Below are 12,856 nucleotides of genomic sequence, written 5' to 3'. Positions count from 1 at the left end.
TAGTTGCTAATTCTCAAAAAATAAGAACTTGAAGTGGTAGTTTTAACTGCAATTTACTAAAATACCTATCAAAAAGACATTTATTTTCTAAAACAGATTCCTTAAATTGAGCTTAAAAGAATATCAAAACATGGCATGCATCTTAAACTATTTAATTTTGCCTACTTCATAAAATAGTAAACATTTAGATCTAAATGTTCATTCATTTCATATATAAGAGACATAATAAAATAAATAATAAATGATTTGATATGAAAAAAATATGTGTTACCTAAAATAAGGGGCCAGGGAATCCTTGATACTCTCGTCATCCCAATCCAAGTTCTTCCACCAACAGTCATGACCTTCAATACTTTTTAATCTGCAGTTCTTCAATATTTCAGCTCCAAATGATAAGTTTTTGAACTCTGGGCAACAGTTCACACACATATATTCCAAGTAGGGAAAATGGAGCTGCCGGTTTGCAATGCGATTGAGGGTCGACATGTGGACCAATGTCAACCTCCGGATGCTAGAGCTGGAGTTGGAGCTCCCTACGTCAGTTATTAGTTCCTTCATTCTTTTACAACTCGGTTATGCTTAGGATACTAAGGCATGGCAATTGTAGAACACAAGAAACATCCTTCAACCTGGGGCAATCAAAAATATATAGTTCACGAAGATTGTAGAGCCGAACTCTATTTAATGAAATCTCTTCCAATAGTTCTAGGAAAGCAAAGTGGAGCTTCTTTAAACATCTGAAATTTGATTCGCTACCAATGCTTGCAGCCAACACTAATCTGTCTAATCCGATCCGCGCAATGCACAGAGACTCAAGCTTGTCACCTATATTGCAGCCCCATTGTGGAGTACCCAAATCATAGTTTGGAAGTTTTGAAATCTTCTGTCCATACAAAGTGAGTTTCCATATCGATACATTTGGTAACATGTTGAGACGCTCAATGTTATCTGTTGTAGCATTAATGTCAATTTCCACACTTAATCGATGGCGTCCTTTAAAACATTTTAGCTCATCATACCACCACTCACGTGCAGGTGCAAGTGCAGGATTAATGTCAGCTATATCCAACCACTTGAGCATTGATAACTTGGATATCATCCCATTGGGTACAATCTCAAGATGAGCACCCCTTAGAAGCAAATACTCTAATTTGCTCAGGCAACCAAACTCAACCGGCAGTCTTGTAATAGGATTGCAAAGACAAGTTTAAATATTGAAGCTCGGTTAAACTACAAATCTCCATGGGAAGCTCTGTTATACAACATCCACAGAGATCCAAGTATGTTAAACAAGGCATGCTTGCGAACAAATTCGGAGGAATTGTTGAGCAATCTGTGAAATGGAGAATCAACATAGAAAGTTTTGGAAAAGTGGAAGCTCCATAATCTTGTAAAGAAGTAATATTATTATTCATCAAAATGAATGCTCGCTCTACTTCTTGCCATTCTTCTTGTATGGGCAAATTACTCAACCCAATTCCTGCCACAATCCATTTTCTTTTGCTCCCCTTCCAACCCAGAGACCATCAATAGTGCCATGTCTCGGATGACGTCGTGCATCTTTACACTTAAATCCTTATAAGGAAAGTACTCATCACTACATTTCTCTAGCAAGGATGCAGCCATGAGAGCTTCCAAATGCGAGCATCCTTTGGCGAAAGCTTCATTGATCACATTAAAATCACGGATTATGCCGCAACCTATCCAACACGGTATCAACTCTTCAAATTTGTCAATCTCATAATCTTCAGGCCACAAAGCGCAACACAAGAGACATTTTCTTATGGAGTCATTCTCTAAACTGTCATAGCTCAGCTTGAAAAGCTTTATACATGACAAGTGAATCTTTTGGAAGACATATGGTCGTCCACTGATGTTCATCTCTTATTTGATTGAGAGTGTCATCCCAAACTTCCCAAGACTTTTTCTTGACATGGCCCGGGCGACGGTGATAAGAGCGAGCGGAAGACCTGCACATTCTTTAGCAAGTTCTTTAGCAACGAACTTAATTCCAGCATCTGAGCCGAGAACATCCTTGTTGCTGTTCTCCTCGAAGAGTTGCCATGCTTGAACTGGATCCAGGCATTTGACTTTGATTTCTTTTTTTGCTTTCATTTGTACACACACTGTCTCACTGCGGGTCGTGAATACCACAACTTTGTGCGACTGCTGCTGCTGTTGACCTTGCTCAGTAGCCGAGTGTGCCATCCCCAACAGTTGAAGATCCACACATTCCCAAATATCATCAAGAAGCAGTAAGCAATTCCTGTTATTCAAGTAGTTAAACAGATTTTCACCACAAGTTTCGTTCATCGTCATTCTCCTGCAGTGTGTTTGTAGTCCTAAAGTCCTTAGCAATATCCATCTGGAGCCTTTTCAATTGGTGGTCTTTGGAGGCCACAACCCAAATGACATGATCAAATCTGGTATGCTTAGGAAGATAGTGTTGCTGGATGCTCTTCAATATGGTGGTCTTACCGATACCGCCCATTCCGTGGATGCCTATGATGTTGCCTTCTCCACCACCATCGATGTAGCCCACAATGTCCTCCACATACGAATCGATCCCAATAGGCAGTTGGTATGAGATGGGAAGCATCGCAGTGGGTTCCGGAGGCCTAACTGTGACAATCGGATCCAGTTGACTAGCTCGGCTCATCAATTCATTAGCCTCCTTGAGCTTCTCTGTTGCACTTCGGTTAATGGAGCAGCAGTTTGATGAAGGGACCTGATCTCCTGCTTGCTGTGTTTGACTCGACGTGCCGCCAGTTTGATTGAAGCAATTATTGCAACTGAAGCAACCTAACGAAACAAAGCAGTAGATGGAAACAACAAATTTTTTCTCTCTTATAGATAAAAGCAGTAGTAGCTTGTATGGATCAAAACACAAAGAAAGACTTGCAATTGAATTGGCGTGAAAAGGCAAAAAGGTATATATGGGACAATACTCACTGATACTTTGGAAATCCAGCTTGATAACAGTCACTTGGCCTTCCAATGTCTCCACCTCCAGTAGCCACTGGCTCACTTGGTTGGTCGGAATCTTCCCCTCGCGCTCCGCTTCAGTGATCTCGTTCTTGATGTCGTCCCTTTTGGCTCTCAATCTTGCCATTTCCTTTTCCAATTTTTGGATGCCAGATTCTAGCCTGCTCAGATCTGTGGCAATCAGATCCAGTGCACCAGCTCGGCTCATCAAGTCATTAGCCTCGCCAAGTTTCTCCGTCGCTCTTCGGTTGATGGAGCAGCAGTTTGATGACTCTCTGAAGGGACCTGATCTCCTGCTTGCTGTGTTTGACTCGATTTGCCGCCAATTTGATTGAAGCAATTATTGCAACTAAAGCAACCTAACGAAACAAAGCAGTAGATGGAAACAACAAATTTTTTTCTCTCTTACAGATAAAAGCAGTAGTAGCTTGTATGGATCAAAACACAAAGAAAGACTTGCAATTGAATTGGCGTGAAAAGGTAAAAAGGTATATGTGGGACAATACTCACTGATACTTTGGAAATCTAGCTTGATATCAGTCACTTGGCCTTCCAATGTCTCCACCTCCAGTAGCCACCGGCTCACTTGGTTGGTCGGAATTTTCCCCTCGCGCTCCTTTTCAGTGATCTCGTTCTTGATGTCGTCCCTTTTGGCTCTCAATCTTGCCATTTCCTTTTCCAATTTTTGGATGCCAGATTCTAGCCTGCTAAGATCTGTGGCAATCGGATCCAGTGCACCAGCTCGGCTCAACAAGTCATTAGCCTCGCCAAGTTTCTTCATCACTCTTTGGTTGATGGAGCAGCAGTTTGATGGCTCTATGAAAGGGACCTGATCTCCTACTTGCTGTGTTTGACTCGATTTGCCACCAGTTTGATTGAAGCAATTATTGCAATTGAAGTAACCTAACGAAACAAAGCATAGAACGAAACAAAACAATTTTTCCTATAGATAAAAGCAGTAGTAGCTTGTATGGATCAAAACATAAAGAAAGACTTGCAATTGAATTTGTGTGAAAACGTAAAAAGGTATATACGGGAGAAGAGAATAATCACTCATGGTTGACTGCACCTGTTTACAGCTTGCTTACAAAAGGACAGCACCATTACTGCCACTTTAATTAATGGACAAAAATTAAATGTCATCATATAATATAATAATAGAATTATCATGATAATTAAGGATGGAATCCCGATGAAGCCATGTGGTACCATACCCTCCCACATGAAGGTAGGTTTCAATTTCCTGATGACCTCTCCATAGAAAAAAAATATATATATTAATCTCAGATTAGTTTCATTGACTTAATCTCTAACGGTGATCGATTTGGCTCCATGAAAATTTTCTACTGACCACTAAAATAAATCAGGAAGTGTACGTAACGGTCAACCCAGACGTCCAACATCCTTTTATTGCGATCCTCATTTAGAGAAATTTACCTCTCCATAGAGGACTATAAGATGATATATGACACCCCCGGGGCATAGCTGAGTTAGTTACGACGCAGCAGAGTTGCAGAAGAAGATAAGGGTTCGAATTCTGACGAAGTCAGGCAATACTCTCCTGCGTCGTGACCAACTGTAGTTTCCCAATTTACCTCCTCACAAATGGTCGTGGGGCCGCTAAGATGGCGGATTCCACCTTTAGCAGAAGATTAGATGATACATGACGATATGAAGATTTAAAGTATTTTTAATAATTTTTATTTTTTAATTTAATATTTCTATTAAAATTTTTATTAAGATTTTTTTATCTTAGAATTTTACTATTTAAATAATTATTTAATTAATATTTAAGATGAAAATTTAATTTAATAATTTTTTGCTATTTATTTTTTATTTTTTAAAATTCTTTCGAATCAACATATTTTAAAAGATTAATTTCGGCATTCGTAATCGAACAACGAAATCAATATAGTCCGCAGGATAATGACTATCCTGTCTGACATAAATTGGTATCAAAGTTTATTAAATCCGATCGATAATCATTGTGGTCGTGATCGTGGTCGTGACAGACAAGTTCCACCTGAAAAAGCCTCACACCATGATTTTAGTACCGAAGACGAGATTTTTCATCTACATAGAAAAATCATAAAATTAACTCAGCGTCTCTTAAAGGTCGTAAGTTCCCTTATTCTAATTTGGATTCCACTTTTCAAAACCTCTATAACAATCATAAAAATCATTGTCAAGAGAAATGATGTGGAGATATTAGGGTTTCAATTGATCTTCCTAATTCTAGTACGTTTCAAGGCGAATGATTTGTTGATTAACTTAATGAAATCGAAAGAATTTTTTAATACAAAAAAGTATCTGATCGTATGAAAGTTAAACTGGTTGTGATCAAACTCAAAGGGTGAGCATTGGCGTGGTGGGAATAATTGTGATGCTCACGAGAAAAATAAAGCGAAGCCAAGATCATGATTGGGAGAAGAAAAAGAAAATGAAAAGTCACTTCTTTCTTTAGGATACACTCAATCTCTATCTCAACGACTTTATACTTTGAGACAAAATGCAAGTTTCCAACGTGCCTTGGTAAAAAATCACAGAACCGAAATCCAATGATTAAGAGTGATTAAAACCATTAGTCAGCTCACTCTCATGATTCGTATTCTATCCAACTTTCCCACAAGGCAACAATATATGATTGAGGAGACATGGAAACAAGATTGAGGCAACTGATAATCCAATTTATGACGATGATGAAATGCATGAAGTTGTCGATAAAATTGGTGATGACATATTGCAAGTTTCATACATCGATAATTCCCTCGACAAAGCGCCATTGGTGGAAAATTTAAAAAGGAATAACTTTCATCCTTGGGTTCTGTTCAATGCAAAAAAAAAAAAAACCAGAATATGCAATCAACTAGTTCAAATGACAGAGTTAGTAAGGTTGTGAACAATCAATTTCTCAATAAAACAACCTCTCTGGTCTATGTAGAACCTACTGTATCATCCAAATTGGATTCTCTTAATAGTGATTGTAACAGAACATTAACAGATGGATTGGATTGTTGACTATGAGTCGGACAGACATTTGATAAAAATCAAGGAATCCATGCTAACTGCAAATCTCACTTTCAAGATCATTCTGTCAATGCTAGCATCCCTAATGATATTAGTGATCCGCAGTTATCTACTCAAGGAGAACCTGTCAGTAGTGTTATAATGGTTCTTGATGCGAGTTCAATTTTAAGGGTCTCAATATTTTTTAGTATCCTCTGATTTCTTAAAAGCCATGGGAACAAAAGCCAATGAAGAGAATAGTCAAAGGTCTGGACCAGCTCTTGAATGTTTGAATTCAGACATCGAATGAAAGGTCAAATCAATTTCAAACTATGGAGGTGTTTTTCCTTTTGATCGGATGAAATATATTGTCGATAAGCTAAAATTACTAGGCAAAATTTTGTAAATATATATATAGGCAATAAGTTAACGAAAAGAACTACTTCCAATTAAACTAAACTTATCCAAACCATATAATTAATAAAGGCTATAAACATTAATATTAAATAATAGATCAAACCATGTCATTTAATATACATGCTAGGCCATCATGCATCGTAATACTTAATATGATCAAATGGTGGATATCAAACAAAACTAAAACTATAACATTATATGAAATGAAAATGATCCATGCATGATAAAATATAGTTAAGAAGACAATATAGATGATCAAATTTTAAAACAAGATGTTCAATTAACTATCTTGGAATCATAAGCAAATTTAGATACATTTCTTGAAGCATGCAACCAAAGGACTCAACAATTTGAAACACTAAATGCACTATATATATCCTCCTTGACTAGAAGGCCGACACTTCATTTCCAATCATCATCATCACCATCAATAAGGCGGCCTACAAAGATCACAAAATTTTATTAAAAGTAATAGATATTGGAGCAAATTTTAATTAAACAACTAAGAGTAAAATCATATAATATTTTAATAATATTCATCTATATAGAATAATATTGACAATAAGATATATATTTTCCCTTTGCTACTACATTGGAATATTTAATCAAAGCATAGACTCAATGGAATAACCTTTTTTTTATATATATTATAGATCAAGATCATGGTTACATGGGAAATAAGACGAAATTGAAAATTAATTGCTTCTCAAGAACAAGAACTTGCAGCAGTAGTTTAAACTGCTATTTACCAAAATACCCAACATGGCACTTCGTTTTTATATTTATCAAAAACATTTATAAAACAAATTCCCTAAATATATTATCAAAGGACAGGAACTTTGGCATGCATCTTAAACTATATAATGTTGCCTACTTCATATATATCATTTAGATCTAAATGTTCATTCATATATATATATAAGACAGAATAAAATAAAATAGATAATAAATGATTTGGTATGAAAATATGTGTTACCTAAAATAAGGGGTGAGGGAATCCTTGATGCTCTCGTCATCCCAATCCAAGTTGTTCCACCAATCTTTCACCTTGAATCATTTTTAATCTGTTCTTCAATATTTCAGTCCCAAATGGTAATTTTTTGAACTTGGGGCAATCCATCACATATATATATTCCAAGTAGGGAAAATGGAGCGGTCGATTTGCAATGCGATTGAGGTTCGGCATGTCGTCCAAAATCAAGCTCTGGATGCTAAAGCTAGAGATGGAGTTGGAGTTCCCTACCTCACTTATTAGTTCCTTCATTTTTGAACAATCTGCTTATCCGTAGAAGATTAAGGCATGGTAGTTGTAGAACCCAAGAAACATCCTTCAATGTATAGCATCCAATAATATATAGTTCACGAAGGTTGTAGAGCCGGACTCTATTCAATGAAATCTCTTCCAATAGTTTTAGGCCTAAAAATAGAGTCTCTTTAAACATCCAAAACTTGATTCGCGACCCATGCATGCCGCCAACACTAATCTTTCTAATCCAAGATCCTCAATAACCATAGTTTCAAGATGGTCACTTACTCTGCAGCTCCATTGTGGAGTGCCCAAATCGTAGTTTGGAAGTTTTGAAATATTCTCTCCATCCAAAGTGAGTTCCCATATGAAGACATTTGGTGGTAACATGTTGAGTCGCTCAATGTTATCTGTTGTAGCATTAATGTTAATTCCCACACTTAATTGATGGCATCCTTTGAAACATTTCAGCTCATCCCACCACCACTCAGGTGTAGGATAAATTGCTCTTATATCCAACCACTTGAGCATTAATAAATTGGATATCGTCCCATTGGGTATAATCTCAAGGTCATTACGCATTAAAAGCAAGTACTCTAATTTGCACAGGCAACCAAACTCTACCGGCAGTCTTTTAATAGGATTGAAGGACAAGTCTAAATATTGAAGCTCAGTTAAACTACCTATCTCCATGGGAAGCTCTGTTATATCACAAAAAGCAAGATCCAAGTATGTCAAATGAGGCATGCTTGTGAATAAACTCGGAGGAATTGTTTTCAGGCCTTTGTTGCCACGAAGAATCAACATAGAAAGTTTTGAAAAAGTGAAAGCTTCATACTCTTGTAAAGAATAATCTCATTCCTCATGAATGATGCTCGCTCTGCTTCTTGCCATTCTTCTTTTCTAGGTAAATCACTCAATCCGATTCCTGCTTTTACAATCCATTTTCTTTTGTTACCCTCCAACCTAGAGACCATCAACAGTGCCATGTCTCGGATGACATCGTGCATCTTTACAACTGGTTCCCTAAAAAAGTAAGTCTGTTACTAGATTTTCTAGCAAAGATGCAACCACGAGAGCTTCCAAATGCAAGCATCCTTTGGCGAAAGCTTCATTGATTACATTAAATTCACAGAATTATGCCGCAACCTATCCAACATGGTATCAACTCAGAAAATATGTCAATCTCATAATCTTCAGGCCACAAAGCGCAACACAAAAGACATTCTCTTATGAAGTCATTCTCTAAACTGTCATAGCTCAATTTGAAGGCTTTATACATGACGAGTGAATCTTCTGGAAGCCCAATGGTTGTCCACTCATGTTTATCCCTTATTTGATGGAGAGCTTCCTTCCAAGCTTCCCAAGACTTTTTCCCTGACATGGCTCGGGCGACAGTGACAAGAGCAAGCGGAAGACCTGCACATTCTTTAACAAGTTCTTCAGCAACAAACTTAATTCCAGCATCTGAGCTGAGAACATCCTTGTTGCTGTTCTCCTCGAAGAGTTGCCATGCTTGAATTGGATCCAGACATTTGACTTTGATTTCTTTTTTTGCTTTCATTTGTGCACACACTGTCTCACTGCGGGTCGTGAAAACCACAACTTTGTGCAGCTGTTGTTGTTGCTGCTGACCTCGCTCAGTAGTCAAGTGTGCCATCCCCAACAGTTGAAGATCCACATGTTCCCAAATGTCATCGAGAAGCAGCAAGCAGTTCCTGTTCTTCAAGTAGCTAAACAACTTATCACCACAAGTTTGTTCATCGTCATTCTCCTGCAGTGTCTGTAGTCCTAGATTCTTAGCAATATCCATCTGGAGCCTTTTCAATTGGCAGTCTTTGGAGGCCACAACCCAAATGACATGATCAAATCTGGTATGCTTAGGAAGATAGTGTTGCTGGATGCTCTTCAACACGGTGGTCTTACCGACACCGCCCATTCCGTAGATGCCTATGATGTTGCCTTCTCCACCACCATCGATGTAGCCCACAATGTCCTTCACATACGACTCGATCCCAACGGGCGATCTGATGTGAGATGGGAAGCATCGCAGTGGGTTCCAAAGGCCCAACTGTGACAATCGGATCCAATTGACTAGCTCGGCTCATCAATTCATTAGCCTCGCCGAGCTTCTCCGTCGCTCTTCGGTTGATGGAGCAGCAGTTTGATGACTCTCTGATCCTGATCTCCTGCTTGCTGTGTTTGACTCGACGTGCCGCCAGTTTGATTAAAGCAATTATTGCAACTGAAGCAACCTAACAAAACAAAGCAGTAGATGGAAACAACAAATTTTTTTCTCTCTTATAGATAAAAGCAGTAGTAGCTTGTATGGATCAAAACACAAAGAAAGACTTGCAATTGAATTGGCGTGAAAAGGCAAAAAGGTATATATGGAACAATACTCACTGATACTTTGGAAATCCAGCTTGATATCAGTCACTTGGCCGTCCAATGTCTCCACCTCCAGTAGCCACTGGCTCACTTCTTTGGTCGGAATCTTCTCCTCGCGCTCCGCTGTCAGTGATCTTGTTCTTGATGTCGTCCCTTTTGGCTCTCAAATCTTGCCATTTCCTTTTTCTAATTTTTGGATGCCAGATTCTAGCTTTCTCAGATCTGTGGCAATCGGATTCAGTGCCACAGCTCGGCTCATCAATCCATTAGCATCTTCGAGCTTATCCACTACTCTAAGAATGATAGAGCAGTAGTTTGATGACTCTCTGATAGGGACTTGATCTCCTGCTTCCTGTGTCCGACTCGACGTGCTGCCAATTTGATTGAAGCAAATGCAACTGAAGCAACTGCAACTGAAGCATCCTAACGAAACAAAACAATAATCCCTTATAGATAAAAGCAGTAGTAGCTTGTATGGATCAAAACATACACAAGACTTGCAATGGAATTGTCGTGAAAAGGCAAAAGGTATATACGGGAGAAGAGAATACTCACTCATGGTTTGGAAATCCTGCTCGATATCAGCCACTTTGCCTTCCAATATCTCCACCTCCTGTAGCCACTGCCTCACTTCGTTGGTCGGAATTTTCCCTTCACGCTCCGATCCTTGATCTGGTCCTTGATGTCGTCTCTTTTGGCTTTCAAGATATCCATTTCCTTTTTCAACTTCTTGATGGCAGATTTTGGCCTTCCCAGCCGCCGCGATGCCCACAGCCCGCTCAGGCACCATTTGACGTCTACGTTACAATTTAATTTAATGCTCTTCGTATGAAGGAAGGCGAGTTGGTATCTGATTATTTTTCTAGAGTCTCTACCATTTCCAATCAACTAAAGACAAATGATGAGAAACAAGAAGAAATAACTACTGTTGAGAAAATTCTTCGATCATTGGATTCAAGATTTGATAGTATTACAACTATCATTGAAGAGACCAAGGATCTACAAGCTAGGACGATAAAGCAACTATTGGGTTCATTACAAGCCCATGAAGAAAAGAAGATAATAAATGAAGTGATCACTCAACAACTCCTTAAGACGTCTCTTCAACCAACTAAGAAGGATGAAAGTTTTCTAACAATAAAAGCCAACGTGGAAGATGGCGTGGATATGGACAAGATCGTGCTAGTGAACAAGAATGGGGTTCCAATAACAACAATGAAAGAGGAGAAAATTCAACGAGAGGACGCGGGGAGGTCACACAAACTCGAGGTATGATAAATCTCAAATTAAGTGCTACAATTGTGACAAGTTTGGTCATTATGCTAGAGAGTGTGGATCACCTAAGAAGAAAGTGTAGGGTCCCCAAGGATGTCCGCATCTTCACAATGACATGATATTGTCCACTTTGGGCGTAAGCCTCATAGCTTTGCTCTTGGGCTCTCCCCAAAAGGCTTCATGCCAATGGAGATATCTTCAATTCTTTTAAACCCATGATCTTTTTCATGTGTTTCAGATGTGAGACTATGTTTGCACCTTTGCAACCCAACAATCTGTTGAAGATCGTAAGATGGCTAGAGGGGGGTGAATAGCCCTTTTTTCGTGAATCGAACGTTTTTCTCCTACAAAACGTTAGTACGCGCGGAATATGGGAAGAAAAATAACTAATAAAACAAACACAACGCAAACTCGAAGATGTACGAGGTTCGGGGATAACTTGCCCCTACTCCTCGGCGTGTCCGTGAGGTGGACGAAGCCTTGATCTTCGGTAGATCACACCCCGGCAAAAACCGGCTAAATAATACCTCCTTCTCGGTGGAGTAACCTCTCCACAATCAATCTCAAGAATAAACGTTAAGTGCAGAGATTATAAGAAGGAGCTAAAAGATTGAGGCAAAACAATAATAAGCTTACAGCACAGCCTCAACACACAAAGAAATCGGAAGCAGAAGCTTCCCGAGAGAAGGAGCACCAGCTCCTTGCACCACCAGGCAGAGAGCTTCAAGGAGATCGATGAACCGAGCAGAGAACACCCCCAAAGCAAACACAGCTAGGGTTTTCTGTTTTTCCAAAAAGCCCCTTTCTTCCCCTTCAGCTCTTCCTTTTAACCTGCTTATCCAACGTTCTCTGAGTCCACTGCAGAGCCACGCTGAGCTCCTCTCAGCACGCTCACTGACCTTCTGCAGCTCAAAGCTCGTTTTGAAAAAGCAAGTTCATCTCATCCTGTTCTTACATTTGAATTAAAACTTATCTGCAACTCAAAAATGGGTTAGCTTTGAATTCAAACTAAAGATTAGCAGAGCATGTCAGATATCAGAAATCAGAAATCAGAAATGAGCGCAGCATGTCAGAAATAGCTTAATCGATCATGCCATCGATTAAACATCGCGATTTGTTCTCTGCAACACGTGTAATCGATCAAGTGATCGATTAACCCATAGCTTAATCGATCAGCTGATCGATTAAGACACGGTAATCGATCACCTGATCGATTACCGATCGCTAATTCCATTCCTCGCTAAAACGTGTAATCGATCACCTGATCGATTACAGTTCACCATAATCGATTGCCCAATCGATTATGGTACGTTCTGTGAGTTTTGCGAATTGTCACAGAATGTTCTGTAATCGATCATAAGATCGATTAACTCTCTTACCCTCGGTTAATCGATTCACCGATCGATTAAACCAAGCAAGACTTTAAACCCTAAGTCAAGACTTGATCAGGTTAACTTGGGTCTCACCCGAGCCAACCGCCTTGGGTCGCGTAATCAGAGAACCAGCTCCCAAGCCTCCTCTGATAATGATCCGGTC

General features: G+C 39.1%; 2 pseudogenes; both read right to left on the bottom strand.

Annotated features, from left to right (window-relative positions):
• Positions 1-267: 267 nt before the first annotated feature.
• LOC141816475 (putative disease resistance protein At1g61300) lies at positions 268-3,881 on the bottom strand (annotated as a pseudogene).
• A 3,499-nt stretch (positions 3,882-7,380) lies between these two features.
• On the bottom strand, positions 7,381-12,222 carry LOC141816476 (putative disease resistance protein At1g61300; annotated as a pseudogene).
• Between the last annotated feature and the right edge of the window lie 634 nt (positions 12,223-12,856).

This window comes from Curcuma longa, unplaced genomic scaffold (assembly GCF_044706935.1).
Source record: "Curcuma longa cultivar G26 ecotype Majalengka, Jawa Barat unplaced genomic scaffold, ITB_CL_G26_1.1 contig_16863, whole genome shotgun sequence".
NCBI lineage: Eukaryota > Viridiplantae > Streptophyta > Magnoliopsida > Zingiberales > Zingiberaceae > Curcuma > Curcuma longa.
This window is presented reverse-complemented; position numbering and strand designations above follow the sequence as displayed.